The sequence below is a fragment of the Rhinopithecus roxellana genome, chromosome 18, assembly GCF_007565055.1.
Source record: "Rhinopithecus roxellana isolate Shanxi Qingling chromosome 18, ASM756505v1, whole genome shotgun sequence".
NCBI lineage: Eukaryota > Metazoa > Chordata > Mammalia > Primates > Cercopithecidae > Rhinopithecus > Rhinopithecus roxellana.
The window spans coordinates 11,230,310-11,251,981 of record NC_044566.1 but is presented as its reverse complement, the minus strand read 5'-3'; the positions used below and the strand labels follow the sequence as shown (position 1 = coordinate 11,251,981).

The window sequence follows — 21,672 nt, the reverse complement described above, 5'->3', positions numbered from 1 at the left end:
TGCAACATGCCTTTACATAGACACGCATTTTAGACAGTCTGTTTTTAAACTATAGTATCAGGACAGACTTTCCATGTAGAAGAGATGATTAATTATGTTTTGGGTTGAATGCTCTATTTTCTTTTCTCTCAGGCTAGAAAAGCTTTGGTTTCTATAATTACTTCTCATTTATCTCTAGTTAAATGTGGGTGAAATTTTCTAGTAATTAAATTTGAATTCATTCTAACTGGTAAGTTTAAAACGATGACAGGAATAAATTATACCACATATTGCAACCCAAATAAGACTGCATAAAACAGATACATTATGTGGCAATGAAGCCATATTAAGAAAGAAGACCCCCAAAATTATTCAAGTTCAAAGACTAAAATAAATTCTGACATTCTGTTAAGGTTAGAAAATACGGATTCTCTTTTATTAGGCAAATGTTTGGAAGAAGCCTTTGAAGGCTACCACTTATAGAATAGAATCAAAGATAATTTTCCTACACAGAGGAGAAAGAGAGGGCTCACAGAAGACTCCAAATTATGAGCTATTTTTAATCATTTATTTGGCTTAGTTATTTATAATCAATTTACTCGTTGTTGATTTCTAAATATAAAAAATATATAGATAGCAAAGAGACTATCAGGGACTTCATGAAGCCATTGTTTTTGATTCAGGAAAGGTGTGGTAGCTGTTCTGCTTAAATGCCACTGTTGTATGAATTTTGCGCCAATATTTGCTGATTTATTACCTTCCTTTAGTGAAGCAGGAGGTGACGCCTATCAGTAAATATCAGTATATATATTCTGCATTTCCTTCTCTCCACACTCAGAAGGGAAGAATTTTAAAACTCAGCCTTGCATTTTAAAACATATTGAATTTTAAAACTTTCAATGCAGGGAAATCTCTCAGAAATTCTCCAGCCTGCTTTCTTCATTTCACAGATGAGTAATCAGTTGCTCTGGGAGAGGATGCTATCTGCCCAAGGTCACTTAGCTGATAGGAAATCTAATTTGCTACTAATGACAAATGTGTGCTCTTTCTTTCACACCAAGCACTTGTGGGCATTTTTTTTTTTCTTGTCAGTGATCTAGGTGAACACAATTTCATAAAACTTGCAGATGAACAGAAACTGAGAGGAAGATCTAATGTGTGAGAAATGATAAAATAAGAGTTCAAAAGAAGGTCGGCAAGTTAGAGAGAAAGAAAATGGCAAAATACAATTTGATAGAAATCAGTGTAGAGTTCTCCTCTAAGTTAACCACACATGCACAGACTCCTCACACATTTAGTTATGGAAAGAAGAAGGTACATCTTAAGAAGAGCTCGTACCAGGCCAACTAGTTGCCGAAAGACTAGTTTAAGTGGGTTTCATGAATCCAAGTGCAGTGTCTGCTGTATTGAAGTTAATGGCCTGTTAATTTGGTAGAGACAGAAGACTTGGGCTCAAGTCCTAATCAGTTGTGAGTATTATCTGGGTATCACCTGTAATTTTTAAAAATGTATTCCTCCACTCCTAGATCATAAGAACTACAAGGGAGGCACCATTCTTGATGTATTCTCTCCTGTATCCTAGGATTTTGCACTGTGCCAGGCATACAGTAGACACTCCATTAGTATTTGTTAAATCAATTATTAAGCTAATGTAACTTATCCGCTATGAGTGCCAGTTTTCTCATTTATAAAATTAAGAACCTACAGTTGTTAAAGTGTTTTGGAAACTCCAAAGTGCTGTGGAAATATAAGCAATTACTACTGTTATTGAGAAATGCTAGCAATAATACTTAGAGAATTTGATACAATTTAGCCCGGAAAAGCTAAGATTCACAGAATAGAGTTGTCTCCAAATATCTGAAGAACTATTTTATTTAAGGGATTGGACCCATCTTTGTATGTAGTTCCAGAGGAGCAGATGGTCACCACTGTCCAGGCAGATGTGTCTCAATGTAAGGACATCTGTAATATGAGTAATTAGAATGTATCCTGTAATTTTCTCTCTATCCTTGGAAACCAGTTGAGATCCAGAGTCTTTCACTGGGAGGCTTAAAGCCTAGAGCAGCCTTGGTGCTAGAGGCGGCCAGGGGTAATGAACTAACCTTGAACCAATTCATCACACAGCAATCTCAATGCTTTAGTGAGCTCTTACAGGTATTTAATGTGGCCAAAGGAATGAGGGAAGTCTTGTTGGTTTGGAAGCCCTGCCTACCATAACCCCTACACCACCCCATCCCCCCGCATAGTCTGATGCCATCACTAGTGGAAATGTTTAAACAGCAGTGAATATGCACGATAGACAGAATCTTGCATTGGATAAAAAGCAAATCTTTGAAATTCAAGGTCATATTCAGCTGAATATAAGCTAGAGAAATTGGAACTTTTGAAGTCGGCGATGAATACATGTGCTTAAAAAGGATTGGAAAGGCCCGGGCACGATGGTTCATGCCTGTAATCCTAGCACTTTGGGAGGCTGAGGCGGGAGGATCACGTGAGGTCAGGAGTTCAAAACCAGCCTAGCCAACATGGTGAAACCCTGTCTCTACTAAAAATACAAAAATTAGCCCGTGAGCCGAGATTGTCCCATTGCCCTACAACCTGGGCAACATGAATGAAACCCATCTCAAAAAAAAAAAAAAAAAAAAAAAAAAGGATTGGAAAGAAGAGATATGAACTTCTCCTTTTGCTTCCCTGAAGTAGAGAAAACAGAGTTTAAAAAACAATTTATATTATTTGTCCCAACTTCCTAAAAATCATGACATAAAATTCTATGTAGGAAATAAAAATAACTGCAGATTAACACACAGTTTATATATTAATCACATCAGTTTATAAATATAACGCATACACATGAAAAACACACACAACGCATAAAGAAATTAGACAGAACAGTTCTTAATTTACTTTTCATTTTGGCACTTGTGTGAACTTGATTGTCAAATGCATTAACCCACAGAAAACTTAGCGATTTGATGAACCTTGAATCCATTTAGAATCTGTCTTCTCTGCTAGAAAAAGAGAATGTATGTTTTTAGAAAAACATTTGGCCCACAGATGATATGAGAAAAAGCTTTTCCCATTTAAATAGCTGCTATTTTTATAAATGGAACCACATCAACTTTTCCATAAGGAGAAAACACACTCTTGTGAAGAGCTGAGAAATTCTGGGGTGCGTGTGTGTGTGTTAGAGTTGCCAAGTAGTTTTCCCTTACATTTATGCAACATATCTTAGGAAAGAAAAGAGATGCACGAAGAGTTACTTCCCTGTCCCTGTGCAGGTTAGTATAGCAGAGTGGATGTCTTAAAGGAGGGTAAGGAGCCTAGGGGAATAAGTGCAATTATGCCTAAAGGATTTCCTGGAAGTCGGCAGGTAGTGTGAAATGAAATTGGAAGAGTGAGGAGGCTGTGTTTCCCTCTGATGCCAGTGTGTGTTTTCATTTGATATTAATAGTTACTGAGCCAAGGTGGACCCATCTTTACTTTTTAAAATAATTCATTGCTGTCAATTACACACGTGAGCTAGAATGTTCAGGCCACGTTCACAAACTTCTCAGTGAGAAACCCCGTGTTTCTGAAAGTCATTATAAAATCTATCACATGGCAATGTTTTTCCAAGATAAAGAAAAATTCATGAAAGTGTTACGCAACTTTCTGAAATTCCAAACCAGCCTAGTCAACAGGAACTACCTTCTACAGATTCATTTTCTTATTCATGTGATGCATTTATGAGTTCCATTAATATAGATGAAAATTATACACAGGTATCCAGAAAAGACATCTGAGGCCTTCCACACTTCACATTATTATCAGTGGGGATATCAGAGGGCAGCTTTCTTTCTGCATCATCTCTCTCTGAGTGAAAGCTTGTTATTTAACTGCATTTGTCAGCTAATCAGCCAGAACATGAAGCTATTAAAATGTAGAACTGGCCTCTGGAAAGGTAGATGTTCTGTGAAACGCCAAAATGAAAATTGCCTGGTGTTGTGATGACCACCATAACTTGAAGCCATCATCATTAGGATGCATTTCTCAAGGCAGCGTACAGGGCGCACATGGATAATCATCGAACTGTATTTTCATCTGAAGCTTGCCATTCAGGGACTCCATCCTCAGTTCTGGGACAATAGACTAAATCCCCTCTCAATTTTCACAAATCAGTGTTAGATCTCAGCTGGCAAAAGGCAGCCTTTGACGCTGTCTCCTTCAAAATGTAGAAGGCCACAGCTCCAGCTAGAGTCATTGGAAGGCAACAAGAGCATAAGAAAATGCCAACCACAGAACAAAACCCATGCTTCTTCCAAAGCACATCCCAGTGCTGAGATCCGGTTGCATGAAGCATGTTCTATAGCTACTCTTCTGTGTCTCCTGGTAATTTCTATGCAATACTGTCTTAGTACATTCGGTAGTCTTTGTACACTAAAAATACCTTGAACCGGGTGGCTTCTAAACAACAGAAATTTATTTCTCACAGTTCTGGAGACTGGGAAGTTCAAGTTCAAGGCTCTGGCAAATTCAGTTTTTGGTGAAGGTTTCCATTTCATTGTCAATGCATTCTTGTTGTGTCTTCACAGGGTGGAAAGGGCAAGGGGTGTCTCTCAGGCCTTTCTAAAAATGAAGTTGTTAATCCCATTCATGAAGGTGTCATCCTCATGACCTAATCACCTCCCAAAGACCTTTGTTATTTGGCTTCTAATTACAGATATTTCAAAAGCAGAAGTGTTATAACTTTTCAGGCTTTGTATAGTGCTATCATCTGAATGTTTTATTCCCCCAAAATGCATATGTTGAAACAGTCATCGCTAAGGGGATGGTATTAGCAGGTGGGGCCTTTGGCAGGTATTTAGTATTTGTCTTAACTTTTCATCTAACTTCTAAATTCTTGGCCCTGAGTACCATTGTTTTGTAGCCCCTGTTCTACTTAGATTTCTCTCGATGAGAGTCAGTGCTAACTTCTTTTGTTATAAAAAGGTTGTATTCTGCCACTAGGGAGTAACAGACGAAGAGCAATTAAGAATGGTCTTTTATTAAGATGCCAGCCTTTGTTGGGCAGTCTTGGGAATGTCATAATTGGCAAAATTCAGAAGCTGATGTGAGAGCTAGCATAACTATGTTACACTCCAGGGCTGTCACCAAAACCCAGGTTTGACATCTGAATTTAACTGACACTGTTTGCCTGCTTTGAGGCTGTCCTTCCATTTTGTTCCTAACTGCAAATGAGAATGGCTCCCCGAGGGAAGCCTTTGGGATCACAAATGCATAAACATCTGGGAATCAAATCTCTTTCAATTACATTAATTATCTGCTATGTGCAGGAGAAAGTTTTGAATCTAAAATAACATTAATCTCAAGGTTAGAGAGAGATTTTAAACTTCCTTTAAACCCCAAATGGCCTTTAAAACCCCAGAGGGGAAGAATCTGGCTGGGTGTGGTGGCTCACGCCTGTAATCCCAGCACTTTGGGAGGCCGAGGCGGGAGGATCACCTGAGGTCAGGAGTTTGAGACCAGCCTGACTAACATGGTGAAACCCTGTCTCTACTAAAAATGCAAAAAATTAGCTAGACATAGTGGCAGGCATCTGTAAATCCAGCTACTTGGGAAGCTGGGGTAGGAGAATCGCTTGAATCAAGGAGGTGGAGGTGGCAGTGAGCCGAAATTGTGCCATTGCACCCCAGCCTGGGTGACAAGAGCAAGACTCCATCTCAAAATAGAATAAAATAAAACCCAGAGGGGAAGAATCTATAAGCACACTGTAATGAAAGTGTGATAAAACATCTGCAGGGAAGCACATCCTTGAGGTACTTCATGAGAGTGCCTGGTAAATCAAATGTCTGGGATGCTTGCTTCAGTCAATGAGGCAAAAGAAAGTCTGGGCTGCCAAATTATTTACTTAAGAAGTGGTTGTAATGTTATTCTACCCAATTGGAACTGTCTGCCTGTACTAGCTTAGTGATCAATACAGTTCAATTCTGTTGATCTTTTTCTTGAAATCTCATGCACATTCTTCTCATCTAAAGATGCCCGTTACCATCACTAAGCCAGCCTATCGTCCATCTCCTGCCAGTACAACCCACACCATGTGAATGTTACAGCACCACTTCCATCATGCTTCTCCTTGTGTAAGTAGCTCACCTACTGAAGCAAACCTAAACCTCCATCACCTTGCCTCAGGTTGCAGCTGATGGTCTTCCACGCCCTTCCTGCAGGCAGCCTCTTCCTGGCAGTCAGAAAGGGCTCCTTGCTGAATGGTCTGTACAGTGTTCTCCTTGGCACCTGTTTTGCTTTTACCTATGCTATGGTCACTGACTGTAACGTCCTTCTCCTCCTCTCCGGCTTCCCGCCGTCAAATGTTAGTCATTCTCAAGGTCCTCTTAGGTTCTGCCCCACCTGGCTCTTTTGGCCCACACAATCTCTCCTCTTCTCTAAAAAGTGTTTATAGATTATAACATGGGTTTTGCTATGGTTGTGTGTTTTTATGAGCATGTGTGAATATGTATGTATCTATAGATAGACACTGCTGGTAATTTCTTAGAGAAAACAGCTTCTACTTGTTTTGTTCAAAATGTCTGAGACCAGTTGTTTTTGTTTGTTTGTTTGTTTTTAGGGAAAAAAACCCCTGACATCAAGGGGAGAGCATGACACAGCCCCCACTACCACCAATGATGTAGCCCAGTGAGTTTCCCACATTTGGGGAAAGCACAGAAATCAGCACATCAGAATGCAATGGGGATGCTCACCCTGGGAAAAACCATTTTCATGATCATGCCATCTCCCCTGCCAGATAAGACCAGTCTGTGAATTTCTCTGTTGTCATAAAATATGCCCAGCAAGCATGGATTTGTTATATTCTACCTCACTTCTAGTGAGATATATCCCTTAATGAAACAAGTGACTGAAAAGTCACAGAAGATATCACAGCACCATGTTATCTGGCCTCCCTTGCCTCCTTATCCGGAATCACCCCCTTTAGTTATCTCACCTCCCTTTATCTTTATGTGATATTAAAGAATCATTTGAAAAGGCCAGAGGGTGTAGCTGGGATCAAAAGTCAGGCAGACAAATATGTCATGTGTCCATATTAACAACAATACAGGTTTCTTCCTAATTTAGAAATCAGAACATAGTTTCACAATAGTCAAAAACCAACAGCAAATCTGATAGTCAAAACCTAGTAAGGTTCACTTCTTTCATTGTGTTAATGTGTGAATATTTCAGTGACTAAGGCACATTTCCAAGAAATAACAATTATGGGGAAAATGTAATTTAACAATATTTTTACATAAAACTATTATGTGCTTAAATTTATATGAATTCCATTTTGAAATATTTCTCAAAATGTAAACAACACATAAAAGACACGTGAATCAATTAATTTGCCTACATCTAATCTGAAGGTATAAATATTTTGGGTTTAAACTACTGATCTGAATATTGCACTGAATACTATCATTATTATCTTAATATGTTCACATAAGGTCCAATGGTAATTTGACGTTTTTTGTTTGTTTGTTTGTTTGTTTTTGAGACGGAGTCTCGCTCTGCCGCCCAGGCTGGAGTGCAGTGGCCGGATCTCAGCTCACTTCAGCTCACTGCAAGCTCCACCTCCAGGGTTCACGCCATTCTCCTGCCTCAGCCTCCCGAGTAGCTGGGACTACAGGCACCCGCCACCTCGCCCAGCTAGTTTTTTGTATTTTTTTAGTAGAGACGGGGTTTCACCATGTTAGCCAGGATGGTCTCGATCTCCTGACCTCGTGATCCGCCCGTCTCGGCCTCCCAAAGTGCTGAGATTACAGGCTTGAGCCACCACGCCCGGCCAATTTGACGTTTTTAATGTGTCCTAATGGTAACATGATTTGACTGTTACATTTACAAAAGGAACAACTAGCACCCTACTTTCTAGCAAACAATAATGTCATGTAGAATCTCTGAGAGAAACTGCATGGGCTACGTGTTTCTCTAGTCATTTTTTCTTAGACAAATTTAAAGTTGTATCTTTTCATTTTCAATAAGTATCATGCCCTGAAAAACCTCCCTTCTCTGTGGTTCTGTGGTAAAGTATCAAGGGCATAGACTCTGAAACCCGATGGTCCCACATTCAGATTTTGATTCAGCTATTTCTTAACTGAGTGGCACTGGGCAATTCACTTAACATCTCTGAGCATCAGTTTGGGTATCTGGAAAGGATAGACTGGTGGTGGCACAATACTTACTATTTGAAGTTGAGATATGACTAAAATAAATAATTATTAATAAAGTGCCTCACTTGTTAGAGTGATAGAACTGGCAGTACTAGCTAAAGGGAAACAAGTTGTAAAATACTACACACCGTGTGGAGTTAGAAAGGCACCCTTGGTTCCTTTGCTACCCTCTATCTTTTGAAGGTAGTTGTTGTTCACAGGATCTTAGCAGCCAGAAATACTGCTGCTGATTTTATAATTTTCCAGCAGGCACTTGTGAATCACCATATGCTCTAATTTTTTTTTCTAAGAAATTCTGGCAGCATTTAAAAAATGAAGTCACTATGCCAATGCCAATCTAAAGATGCCAATCTACAACTTAAAGTCTTTGCTACTTTTATTCTTCCACATGAAGTCCAAATCTCTGCCATTGACATGTCATGGTCAGTGTCTTTGTCTAAATGATACTGTGTATAATGACATACAGTGGGATTTTCTCTTTGTTTGAAGTCAGGTGGGGAAAGGGGTGGTGCACTTGACATGTCTTTATTCTTTTTCTTTAAGAAACCCTTATTAAACCTTTAACACTAATTTTTTCCCACTCCCTTCAAACTTTGAAGGAACTTTGTGCATTTCACCCAGAACAGAACTCATCGCACAGCATTGATACACAGGCTATGGGGAAGGGGAAATCAGGGGCACGCAGAAGCACAATGCAGGGGTTTGTTTGAATTTAGGAACTCTAACATTCCTCCGAAGCAGACGGCTCCTTGCTCTAAGAGCTCCAGTGTCTCCCCACAGTCCATACACCTGCATGGCCTTCTCACTGCCGGACAACTCTGCCCTCTATTTCGTGCGTGTGCCACATCAGCCACACATGTCCTATCTTCCTAATGATCCTTGCATTTGCTACTGATGGCCACCTCATGGTTCTTACACTTGCTGTCCACTCCGCATGCTTTCCCTCCCCAAGCATCTTTCCATGGCATGCTCCCCACTGCTCTCTGTCTTTGTCTCCCTCTCTCTCTCTCTCTCATTTCAGCAGTGTGTCCCTTGAGTGTTACATCTGAAATAGAGCCTTCCCAAACTGATCTTGCCATTCTCTTATTCTGCTCTATTTTACTTCAAAGAGTTTATCACTGCCTGAATTTCTGTGTATTTTCAGTTCACTGTTTCTTCCACTAGTCTTTCTTCCACTAGTCTCTGGGCTCAGGAAGACTGGATGTTGTCTTTTTTTCTACTGTATTCTCAGCATCAGAGCAGTGCCTGACCATGATAGAAACTCAAAGACTAAATAAATACACTAGTGTCATATGTATATCAAATAGCAGACTTTCAATTGTTGATTTTCTAAAAAAGCAGGAAAGAGTCAGTGACTAGCATGGTACATGGCAGAGGCCTGACGTAGTTCCTTTAACTGTATTATCTCATTTAATTATTAAAAAGATGGAGTATCTTTCATTCTCGTTTTAGAGCTGAAGCCTCTGGTTTTAGAATTTAAATTGTCCAATCTAAACTTGTCCAATCTAAAGATATACACTTAGGAAGTGACTGCCAGCATTTAAGCCCTGGGTTTTAGATTCCAAATTTGATAATTTTGTCTCCACATAACACAGATGTAAAATAGTTTTAAAGAAGCTTAGAGAGTTTACAGACTTTGTTGATTTTTAGTTAAGTGGTTATTATTACAAGGTAATTGATTCAGCAGCTGGGATAAGAGAAATAATTAAATGAATGTTTATATAAGCAAAGAGCCAAACCAGCAATTGAATCAATAAAGCCTACTATGCTTTCATTTTTCTCTGGCTCTCCTTCTTCCCAACTTCCCTTGAATAAAGGTATCCCTTAAAATTCAGTACATGTTCTTTCCAGTCTACGGAGAGCTCATTCTTTTTGATGACTTCATAACCTTAATTTTGCATTTCTATGACTGACCTTCCGTTTGAATTCCAGTCCTGTCTCCTAATGTCTAGTGAACATTCTCACTTTGAGTTCTTTTCATTATGTCCTCAAAGTCAGTATTACTCGGTGTCCCCAACTGGCTCCTTGTCCTCAATTTTCTTTCCCAGGCGCTAAGCATTAGCCATATTTAATTCCTTAGCCAAATAATTGCTATATCCTATTAATTCTTCCTTAAATTATGTCTATATATTGCACTTACATCAAATTTACTATTTTCACTGCCAATATCGTTTTTCAAATCCATGTGCACTCATACCTCGATTGCTATAATAGCTGCTTTTTTGTTGTTTTGTTTTTTTTAATTTTATTTTTACTTTTGAGTTCACAGGTACATGTGCAGGTTTGTTACACAGGTAACCTGTGTCATGGGGGTTTGTTGCACAGATTACTTCATCACCAGGTATTAATTAAACCTAGTACCCATTAATTATTTTTCCTGATCCTCTCCCTCCTCCTACCCTTCACCCTCCGAAAGGCCTCAGTGTCTGTGGTTCCCCTCTGTATGTCCATGAGTTCTCATCATTTGGCTACTACTTATAAGTGACAACATGTGGTATTTGGTTTTCTGTTCCTGTATTAGTTTGCTAAGGATAATGGCCTCCAGCTCCATCCATGTTCCTGCAAAGGACATGATCTCATTCTTTTTCATGGCTGCATGGTATTCTATGGTGTATATGTGCCACATTTCTTTAACCAGTCTATCATAGATGGGCATTCAGGTTGATTCCATGTCTTTGCTATTGTGAGTAGTGCTGCAATGAACATACACCTGCATGTGTCTTTATAATAAAACAATTTGTAATTCCTGTGGTAATGGGATTGCTGACTCAAATGGCATTTCTGTCTTTAGATCTTTGAGGAATTGTCACTCTGTCTTCCACAATGGTTGAACTAATTTACACTCCCACCAACAGTGTATAAGCATTTCTTTTTCTCCACAACCTCGCCAGCGTCTGTTATTTTTTTACTTTTTAGTAATAGCCATTCTGACTGGTGTGAGATGGTATCTCATTGTGGTTTTGATTTGCATTTCTCTAATGATTGGTGATGTTGAGCCTTTTTTCATATGATTGTTGGTGCATGTATGCCTTCTTTTTAAAAGTGTTGGCCGGGCACAGTGGCTCACACCTGTAATCCCAGCACTTTGGGAGGCTGAGGTGGGCAGATCACAAGGTCAGGAGATGGAGACTATTCTGGACAACATGGTGAAACCCCGTTCCTACTAAAAATACAAAAATTAGCTGGGTGTGGTGGCACATGCCCATAATCCCAGCTACTCAGGAGGCTGAGGCAGGAGAATCGCTTGAACCCAGGAGGCGGAGATTGCAGTGAGCCGAGAGATTGCACCACTGCACTCCATCCTGGTGACAGAGCGAGATTCTGTCTCCAAAAAAAAAAAAAAAAAAAAAAAAAAAAAAGTATCTGTCCACATCCTTTACCCACTTTTTAATGGTATTGAGTTTTTTTGGTTTTTTTTTTTTTGGTAAATTTTTTAAGTTCCTTATAGCTGCTAGATATTAGACCTCTGTTGAATGTATAGTTTGCAAAAATTATCTTCCATTCTTTAGGTTGCCTGTTTACTCTGTTGATAGTTTCTTTTGTTGTGCAGAAGCTCTTAAGTTTAATTAGATCCTATTTGTCAATCTTTGCTTTTGTTGCAACTGCTTTTGGCATCTTTGCCATGAAATCTTTGCCTTATTGACATTGCCCTAAATGGTATTGCCTAGGTTGTCTTCTTTGGTTTTTACAGTTTTACATTTAAGTCCTTAATCCATCTTGAGTTAATTTTTTTGTATGGTGCAAGAAAGGGGCCCAGTTTTAATCTTCTGCATATGGCTAGCCAGTTATCCCAGCACCATTGATTGACTAGGGAATCATTTCCCCATTGCTTTTTGTTGTTGTTGTTAGGTTTGTCAAAGATCAGATAGCTATAAGTGTGCAGTCTTATTTCTGAGTTCAGTATTCTGTTGCATCGGTCTATGTGTCTGTTTTTGTACCCAAGCCATGCTGTTTTGGATACTGTAGTCCTGTAGCAGCTTCTTGATTGATCTCTCGTTTCCTGATAACTCTGTTATAATTTATCCAGTACATTAGTGCCAAATTGGCATTCCTTAAAGTTCTTTCAACAAGCCGCTGCTCACAGTTCAAAGTTTGAACATTATAGCTTTAGTAGCTATCCACAGTGTGGCTCCAATAGACCTTTTGATCTTAACTTCTACTATTCTTTAATATCCTCCAGTTCAGAGAAGTTTTCTAAATATGCCCTATGCATTTTTGCTGCCAGAAAATTTTCTACATTCTGATCATTTTGGGGAATATAGTTTCTCCTTCTCTCGATTTATTCAGATCCCATACGGCTTCGCTTATGACCCACCTTCATGAAGCCATTTCTGATTGGGTTGCCACATTGCTTAATTCCAGGAGACACCATTAATGTATTTGTGCTCCAGGGAGCAAATTTCTTGTTTACTTTCTAATATTACCCTTTCTTCCCTTTAGACTTTAGTCTTATGTAAAGTTTAATTGATGTCATTCTGAAGATTATTTAAACTTTTCAATGTTTGAATGGTAACATATACTGAATATAATCTTCCCATTTCCCACCTATTTTCCCATTCCTATCTAATCTTTCTCTTGTCCCACTTGTCAATTTTACTCATGGCTTTTCAGGGTCAGCATGTGTTTATTAAACACTTGCTATGTGTCTTGGACTATTTAAGACAATAGGCACAGTGTTGAATGAATTAGACTTGATCTTTGCTTTGGTGCAGCACTCACATCATTGTACACACAACCTATGGGGTCAAGTGTGGCAAGGGGGAAGCATCAGATGCTAAGGAGATTTTAAGAGTAGGCTAGTGAGGTCATGAAAAGGGCCCCAGACATCTAGTTCATGCATAGTTCTCAGGATCACTTCTAGCTTTATTTATACTCTTCCACATGAAGAGGAAGCAACCAACCCCAGATCTGCTAAAATGTGTTCAGTCTCTCACATTGTCTCCTGGATACTCTACTTGAGTAGAATGAGAAGTGCAGTCATTACATCTGCCACATTAAAAGCACACATCTTCCAAATGTACATACAGTGCATACGTGGATGTGACATTGGTATATCTTTAGTTTTAATATTTTTAAAATTATATATAGATATGTAAATTATTCAAAGGCAGGGAGCATGCCTTCTCTCTGCTTTGTAAAGAATATTTGCGGTGAGGGTTAGCAACCCCCGCTGATCATGGCAGACTCTATTTAAATTTCCACAGTTTCAAAGCCTAGCTTCTCCCAAAATTAAAAAAACAAACAAAAAACAAAACAAAACAAACAACCCCCCCCCCAAAAAAAAGCAAAAGCAATTAGAAGTTATAAAGTAAAACAATATTATCTAAGTGCTAGGCAACCTGATGTATATAGATTTTGCAGCTCTGTCATTTTAAGCCATTCTCGATATGAGTAACTGGGTACTACAAACTAAACTTTAAGTTTAAACGAAGATACATTATCTATGTCTATTTATCACCTATCTATTTATCTATCATCTATTATCAATATCTATCTATCTTTAAAGTAAGATACATTATATATTGTAACCGTATTCTATTATCAAGGTAGCCGGCTCAATAGTATCATATGTGTTCAGAGGTTTTTTTCTCTCCTTTCATAAATCATTTTTGAGTCTTTTGGATGGGATAGAGAGAATTAAGTGTAAGGAGTATTGAAGATTAAGTTAATTTATAGTGCTTCTCTTTGCTCTCAGTGTATTCTTAATGTTTTAATAATAACGCTGTGGACCCTACTCCCTATGTTTTAGGACATAGAGGGATCACTGCATTTTGCCCAGGTTTCATTGTTACCTGCCAGGAACTGAACTGGACATAAGATTCATCCATGCTCCTGAAGACCCTTCTCTGTCATCTGGCATGTACCCTGAGTCAGTGTCCAGGAGCCCGGCTGATAGAACCAGCCACTGGATGTCACCCTTTCTCTATAACCAACCAACAGAGCTGGCTGCTCACAAGCACCTCCAAAGTGCCCATTGCTGGTCTGATGTGCTGGCAATAAGGCACCAGCTCACAGATTAGACCACACCTTCTACCTCACCTCACAGAATTCTAAAAGAACTCATCTTCACTAAGTCTGTCTGTCATCATGAACTACCTATTCTGTTTTGTTTTCTCCCATTTCTCTATGAGAACAGGAACTTTTACATAGGCAAAGACTTAATTATCTGCATAGAGATTTCTGATGATTCTTGATGATGAAGAGAAAATACTTTTTGTATTAGCTTTCTAGGGCTGCCATAACAAAATATCATGGTGGGAGGGGTGGGGGATGAGGAGTTAAACAACAGAAATGTATTTCCTCACACTCTAAGATTAAAGTCTAAGGTCTACGCAAGTCTAAGTGTTGGCAGGGCTGTTCCCTCCTGAGCCTTCTCTTCTTCTTGTTGGCCATCCTCCCCCGTATCCTCACAGGTCTTCCCTCTGTACATGTCTGTGTCCTAATTTCCTCTTTGTGTAAGGACACCAATCAAATTGGATTAGGGCCCACACTAATTACCTCATTTTGATTTCATTACCTCATTAAAAGCCTCATCTTCAAAGGCAACATAGCCTCAACAATTTGAGGGGAAGGAGGCATAATTGAACCCATAATGCTTTTCTTCTTCCAGTTCATCTGATTCTTGTGTTTTCTCTTATTGTTGCTGACAGTTAAACCACACAGAATTTCTATAGGCTGTCGGAAGTTGGATGGTGTTGTGCCTTTTAAGAAACTTAAAAAGAACCAACTGTCTCCACACTGGATTTTCTGAACACACAAGCCAGGGAGCTCAACACTGATGACTCATGTCATGTCGCTATTTAATCCTGTCCCACCTTCTAATATACAATCTGTCTTGTCTTCCCAATTCCACTCTGCTATGTATTATCTAAAATGCAGAATCCAAGGCTAATTCTGCTCCTTATTTCCAGGTGCTCATTCAAAATATATAATAGGTCATGTGAAAGAAAAACACTGGACTATAATTCAGAAAATGTGACATCATCCATGTTACAAATTAATAATGTATCCTTCAACACACTGTCCAAGAGGATATCATAAAACTAAGCCAATAATACTTTCCCTGATTTCAAATACTGTTTTAATATAGTTAAGCTCTATATGAATGTGTGTTGAAAGCTGTAAAGTACCATCTAGCATATTGAATAGCTGTCACTGTCCATTTTTAAGATTATTGTCATATGAATGAATGGATGACCCGCTGTTTTATCCTTTAAAACCAGTTAGTTTCCATTCCTATGGATCTCATAACTCTCTCCACTTACCTTTATTACAGTGTTCCTTATACTGTATTTTAATTGTAACTTTACTCATCTGTTTTTCCACTGAGTTATAAACCCCTGGAAAAAAAGGATTGTGTCTGCAAGCAGCTCAGTTTCCTCAATGCATAACCCTACATGGTTCTCAGGAGAAACTCACTGTGCTCTCTGATGACTGACTGCCTCTCCTCAGAGCATGTCAGCTGCATTTCTTTCTAGATAGCAGGCATCCTGTCTTCTTTTCTGTCCTCCTCCCCAGTGCCTCCAAGTCCCCACCCATCCATAGTGGTATGTAAGCATATCTTCAGTCTCTTCTGCTGTTGCCCACCCCAGCAATGTGTGGGACTGTGCTTGGGTTTGGTGTTTCTTTTCACCTTGCTCCTCATCTCTGTCTACTGAAAAGCTTCAACTACACAGAAATGCCAGGCTGTTTTCAATTACCTTTTAATTTATGTATTTATTTTGGGACAGAGTTTAGCTCTTGTTGCCCAGGCTAGGGTGCAGTGGCACGATTTCACCTCACTGCAACCTCTGCCTCCCAGGTTCAAGTGATTCTCGTGCCTCAGCCTCCTGAGTAGCTGGGATTACAGGCGTGCATCACTACGCCCGGCTAATTTTTGTATTTTTAGTAGAGACGGGGTTTCACCATGTTGGTCAGGCTGGTCTTAAAGTCCTAACCTCAGGTGATCTACCTGCCTTGGCCTCCCAAAGTGCTGGGATGACAGTCATGAGCCACCGTCCCCCCAATGCCCCCCCCCCTTTTTTTTTTTCCTGAAATCATACAGCAGTTCTGCTAGCATGATATGGAGTGCAGGTACTCCAGGGCTAGGTGACCCAGTGATATGGGATAACCACCCAGTAAATTTGAGGTTGTTGAAATGTCTGCTTTCTGACTTCCCTGTCCAGGCTGTCTCTGTCTGATTAGAGCAATTAAATGATAATGAGGACTGTGCATAGGAAAATTAATTCTGGGGACTGTAATCAGCATCATCTTTACAGAAAACTTACACATGTGTGTAAGCACTGAGGAAAACCCTGAAATATCTGCTAGTATAATAAAAAGAGGCAGTTTTGAGATAGAATGCTAGATTAATTAATTTATTATGAACCCAAAGCATGTTGTTGTAAGAGAGACAGATTCGATTCCTTTAATGTGACTTGGACATTACATGCTTGCCTTCCTTGCTTACTTTGAATGTGATCAAGTTCAAAACTAGATAAAAGGGGGAGGAGAGACAGGCATTTAATTGGATTTCTCAAAGTGTATTTTACTATGCAATTCTCTAGTTTGTGTTTGTGATATTAACCAGAAGAATTTGCTTTTCAGTTCTGGAAGCATCAACAGCCCTTCTTGTTAGGATTTTGGATATTTCTTTGCCCTTTTTTCCCAGGATACTTCCTGATTTAAGGGAAATCCTAATCCTTTATTGTTATTTGTGGCTTTTTGAAATAAATAAATATATATATATATATATATATGTAATTTTCTTACTCTGTACATTTATTGCAAGATTCTCTTCTTTCCTTCAACAGAAGGACCCATGATTTGCTTTTCCAAATCTTCCTTCAGGGATTTATTAACCACCATGACTCACAAATGTCTTTGATTTTAGAGCTTTCTACTTCTCTTTCACTGTGGTGTATTTGAACATGTGTAAGAATTTCTCCCTTCAAATTTTTCAGTATCTAGAATTAATGTCTGGTATGGAGCTGTCTTTCTTAAGACATCATTTTCCCTATTTTCATGCTTCCCACGACTCACATTCTCCTTTGTGTCTCCAGGCTTGCGATTCTGGAACCATTAGGGGCTCTCTCTTCCTCAACAGGCCAGCAAGTACCCTAATGTTATCAGCTTTTCGGAGATTCATAGGTGCCTTCATGCCCCAGTTTCTGATCGCCAGGTTAGTCCTGTGAGATTTGGTCTTCATTTCCCAGCCCAAAACAGAATTTGTGACTCACCTGGAAAATCATGCCCCTTACTCTCTGCTAAATTAGATCCTCTTTTTGAAACATATTTCACAGATTCTCTGACCATCATAAAGTTCATTCATGCAAGTTTCTAAACTCTTCTCCAATCATTTGGATCACTTCAAAATGTAAAGCGCAAGCTGTCGTGCACCGGAGTTTCGTGTGTTCTCCAACTTGAAAAAGTTCCAGTAAAATTCAAAGGATCTCAGCACTTAAGATCCCAAGGTAAACTAGGGTGAGAAGACGAATTTTAAAATGAATATATGAAACTTTTGATAGACAGTATTAGTTTTCTAAGATAAAAAAGTATATTAAATTAAAAATTCCAATAACATTTACATATATTAATAAGGACCTTTTGTTAAAAAGCTTCTATTATGCCTGTCAGACAATTTTGAGAATCTCCTCTTAATATTTAAATGCCTTTACATTATTATTTATATTATTATTAATAATAATGCCCTTACATTATTCTTATTTTTTTCTTTATTGCAAATAATATATACTGAAAGAGGCTTCTTCTCTTTGCTTTTGGTCTTCAACCAGATGTTAAATGCCTTTCTGATATTAAGACCTCAGATTCTACCTCCGGGTCCTATCTCTACCTTCAAATCTTATAATCATTTCAGTTTGTTCCCTAGGTGAGGTTCTAATTCTAGTATTTTGGTTTTGTTTTTTTTTTTTTTTCATTTTCCATTAATTTCCCCCAATATCACTTTTACCAAGCTTTATTTTTTTAAAAAGTAGTAACTTCTTTTCACCCTCTTTTATCCACTCTACTTTTCTTTTTTTTTTAAATTTGTAGTCAAGGCATTCCCTCGTGTATCTAATTATATCTAATAAGAGTAACTGCCATAAACACGTAGGAACTAAGCTATTCCTAATAATGTCTAGAGCATAGTCAACTATACTTGAGTGAAGAGAACTAGAATTGGGGTAGATTTACTAGCTGGCTTTATTCATTTTCTTTTCTTTTCTTTTCTTTTTTTTTTGTTTGTTTAGATTCAGTGGTTACATGTGCAGGTTTGTTACGGGTATATTGTGTGATGGTAAGGAGGGAAGGTGCAAAGGTTAAAAAACTACCCACTGGGTACTATTCCTTTGCTTTTAACTATCTATGTGTGTTCCATAATTAAGTGTACATTATTAAAATAAATACACCACCTAGACGTGAAACACCAAATTCCATAAAGCTAGGTGAATTCTTCACACTTCAGCATGCCTCACTGTCCCTTTTTGGAAAATTTTTAAAGCCTTATTCCTGAGTCTACCATAAAGATGTTGGTTAAATAGTTCTGGACTTATGTTGGAGAATGAACATTTTATGTAAGGATCCTGGTGATTTTGATGCAACTTGATCTTGGATCACATTATGATAAATATAGATGAAGAACTAGAGAAGAGTAATTAGCCATAAATCTGTAGAACATTGCAATTCGTTATATTTGTTTTTAACTGTACCAACTATAATGTGGATCTGGTATCGATATTTGTGCCAAAGATATAGGTGGTTGCATTTGAAAGTGCATGCTGTGTTTTCTTTTGTTCTATAAGTAAGTCAGATGAAGTAAAGAATTTGCAGAATGTTGATGAAACGTATTTGCTAACACACAAGCATTAGCTCTTTTTGTGAGTGGCTATAAAGGATCCCTTGGTGGGCAAGGAAGTCCCATGCTCTATTTCTGTCCTTTCCCCTTTACAGCTGGGTGACCTTGAATAAACACAAAACCTCTCAAACGTGTGTCCCCTCTGAGTATACTCTGCGAATGGCACTTCCTATTTCAAAAGGTTGTTGTGAGGCTCCAAAGAAAATGTACTGTAAGGTGCTGTAACAGGCATGAAATATAGGTGGCATGAATATTTTGGGGTGTGAAGCATTGTATGCTGGATTTTATATCCTTAATGAGCTGACAATTTTATTCTCCCATTTCTGTACTCACCAACTCGCCACTCCTAACCTTCACATTACATTTTTTTTTGTAAGTTCTGAAGTCTTACCTTATTTCTTCTGGAATTTCTCAAAATATAGCAGTCGACAAAGGACAGTCATTTGACAAATGTTTCAAGTGAGGGACTTTACAAGCATGCCTACTCATTAGTAAAGGCTTTTTGCTAATATTATTTTCAACTCCTTTCTCCAATACTTCCTTATAAGCAAGGAGATTATTATTAGGGAGACAGTCAATCATGGCCTTCTGCAACTGCTAAGGCACAGCAGATTGACAGATTTCTGAAAGCCAAGATCACTCAAGATGATCTTTGACCTTCCTACCCCATTTCCACCCATTATTGTTAATATTAACTCTTCTGACCAACTTTGAGTAAAATGTACAAATGTTCACTGACACCCACAGTGTAAAAATGTGTCTAAAAACTTGTGTGCATTAAGGAAATGAGATGACTGAGTCAAACTCAGTGGGTTCATTTGGAGAACCCACTTGAAAAGTAATGTTCACTGGATATCAAATGACAAACTGGATGTATTTATATATTGGCATTAGAGCCTAAAATTAACACAGTACTAACTTCCCCTAGAGAATGATGCAATGAAATGTACTACCCAATGAATATAAATAGAAAGTGTTACTGAAGCCTTATTTGGCCTTTGTGACAAGTGAGTAAATATATGTAAATCTAAATGATTACAGTAAAAAGATCTATAATTGTTAACAGGAAATAATATCCAAACAAGAGACTACCTTCTTAACAGGGTAGAGTTTAAGGAAAATGCAAGTAGAATAAGTAAAGAAAGAAAAACAAAATTGGCAAGAGTGGTACAAAGATTAACAATTACAGTGAACTGTAGCTATTTTCCTATTGTCAGACGAAATCCTTAGATTTGAGGTAAACAGCCCTGGTCCACACCCAAACACCACCATTGCTTTGGATTGCTGAAACAACAGGAAATAAAGCTAAGAGGTTTCTGGTACAAAATGACAGCTCTTCATTTTAGTGTCACTCAGGTTGACAATTGATGCACAGGATACATGTCACAACTCATCACTGCCTATCTTGAGGATGTGGGTCTTGCAAGCCTCCAGCAAAAATGAAAACTCTGAACAACACAGTGAAATCTCATTTCACAAGATGCACTAGAATCAAGGCCATTTTCTTGGAGGAAAAAAATCATAGAAAAGAGTTATTGATTTATGCCCCACATATACCGCCATTGCAAGAGGGCTGTGAAAAATAAAAATTGTTGCTAGTTGTAAATCCAACCTCATAAAACAAATCTTGTGCACAAGTATTTTCTTTGCCCTTCATATCATCATTTTTGTTGTTTTAACCAATTAACTGTACGTTTAAAAACCAGGAGAATTCACATAAAGCTGTGATTTCTAGCTTCTCTTGAAAAATCAGAAGATTTAGCAAGGGGCCCTATAGTCCTTGACAGAACAATCAATTGGAGCTGAGTAGAACCTGCCTATTTTCACTTTTTAAAAAATTTGATTGGCTTTTTTGGTATATTGACAAACTATAGTTTTGTATATATATATATATAAAGTACAAAGCAATGCTATGATTTCTGAATACAATGTGGAATTATTAAATCAAGCTAATTAACTTATCTATCACCTCAAATATTTGACATTTTCTTGCAACAAAAACATTTGAGATTTACTCTCTTAGTGATACAGAGATGTGCATTACCCAGTTATTGGCTGTATTCACCACACTGTGCAACAGATCTATAAAAAAGACTCAAGATTATTTATCCTAACTGAGGCTTTGTATCCTTTGATTATCATCTCCCCATTCCTTCCACCTGCCAGCCTCTGGTAACCACCATCTACCCTCTGTTTTCATGAGTGCAATTGTTTTACATTCCACATATAAGTGAGAATAAAAGTGTTTTACATTCCACATATAAGTGATAAGAAAAGGAAAACTTTTCTGTATGAGAATGTGTGGTATTTGTCTGTGTTTGACTTATTTCAGTTAGCATAATGTTCAGTTAGCGTAATGAATTCCATTCATGTTATTGCAAATGACAGAATTTCTTCCCTTTGTAAGGCTGAATAGTATTTCATTGTGTATATGGATGTACTACATTGTTTTTATCTATTTGTGTGATGATGGACACTTTGACTGATTCCATAAGTTGGCTATTGCAAACAGTGCCACAATCAACACGGGAGTGCAGACATCTCTTAGACATACAGATTTAGAATCTTCTAGGTAAATACCCAGAAGATGGATTGCTGGATCATATGGCAATCCTATTTTTAGTTGTTTGAGGAACTTCCATACAATTTTCCATAATGGCAGCA

The 21,672-nt window shown here is 38.2% G+C and overlaps 1 protein-coding gene and 1 non-coding gene across 19 annotated transcripts in view; both read right to left on the bottom strand.

Annotated features, from left to right (window-relative positions):
* The window catches only part of FGF14 (fibroblast growth factor 14), a 703,097-nt gene that overhangs the window by 62,745 nt on the left and 618,680 nt on the right, over positions 1-21,672 (bottom strand). The window lies entirely within an intron of this gene.
* LOC115894666 lies at positions 6,601-6,765 on the bottom strand. Its single transcript, XR_004054806.1, has one exon. It is a non-coding gene; the product is annotated as a U1 spliceosomal RNA (small nuclear RNA).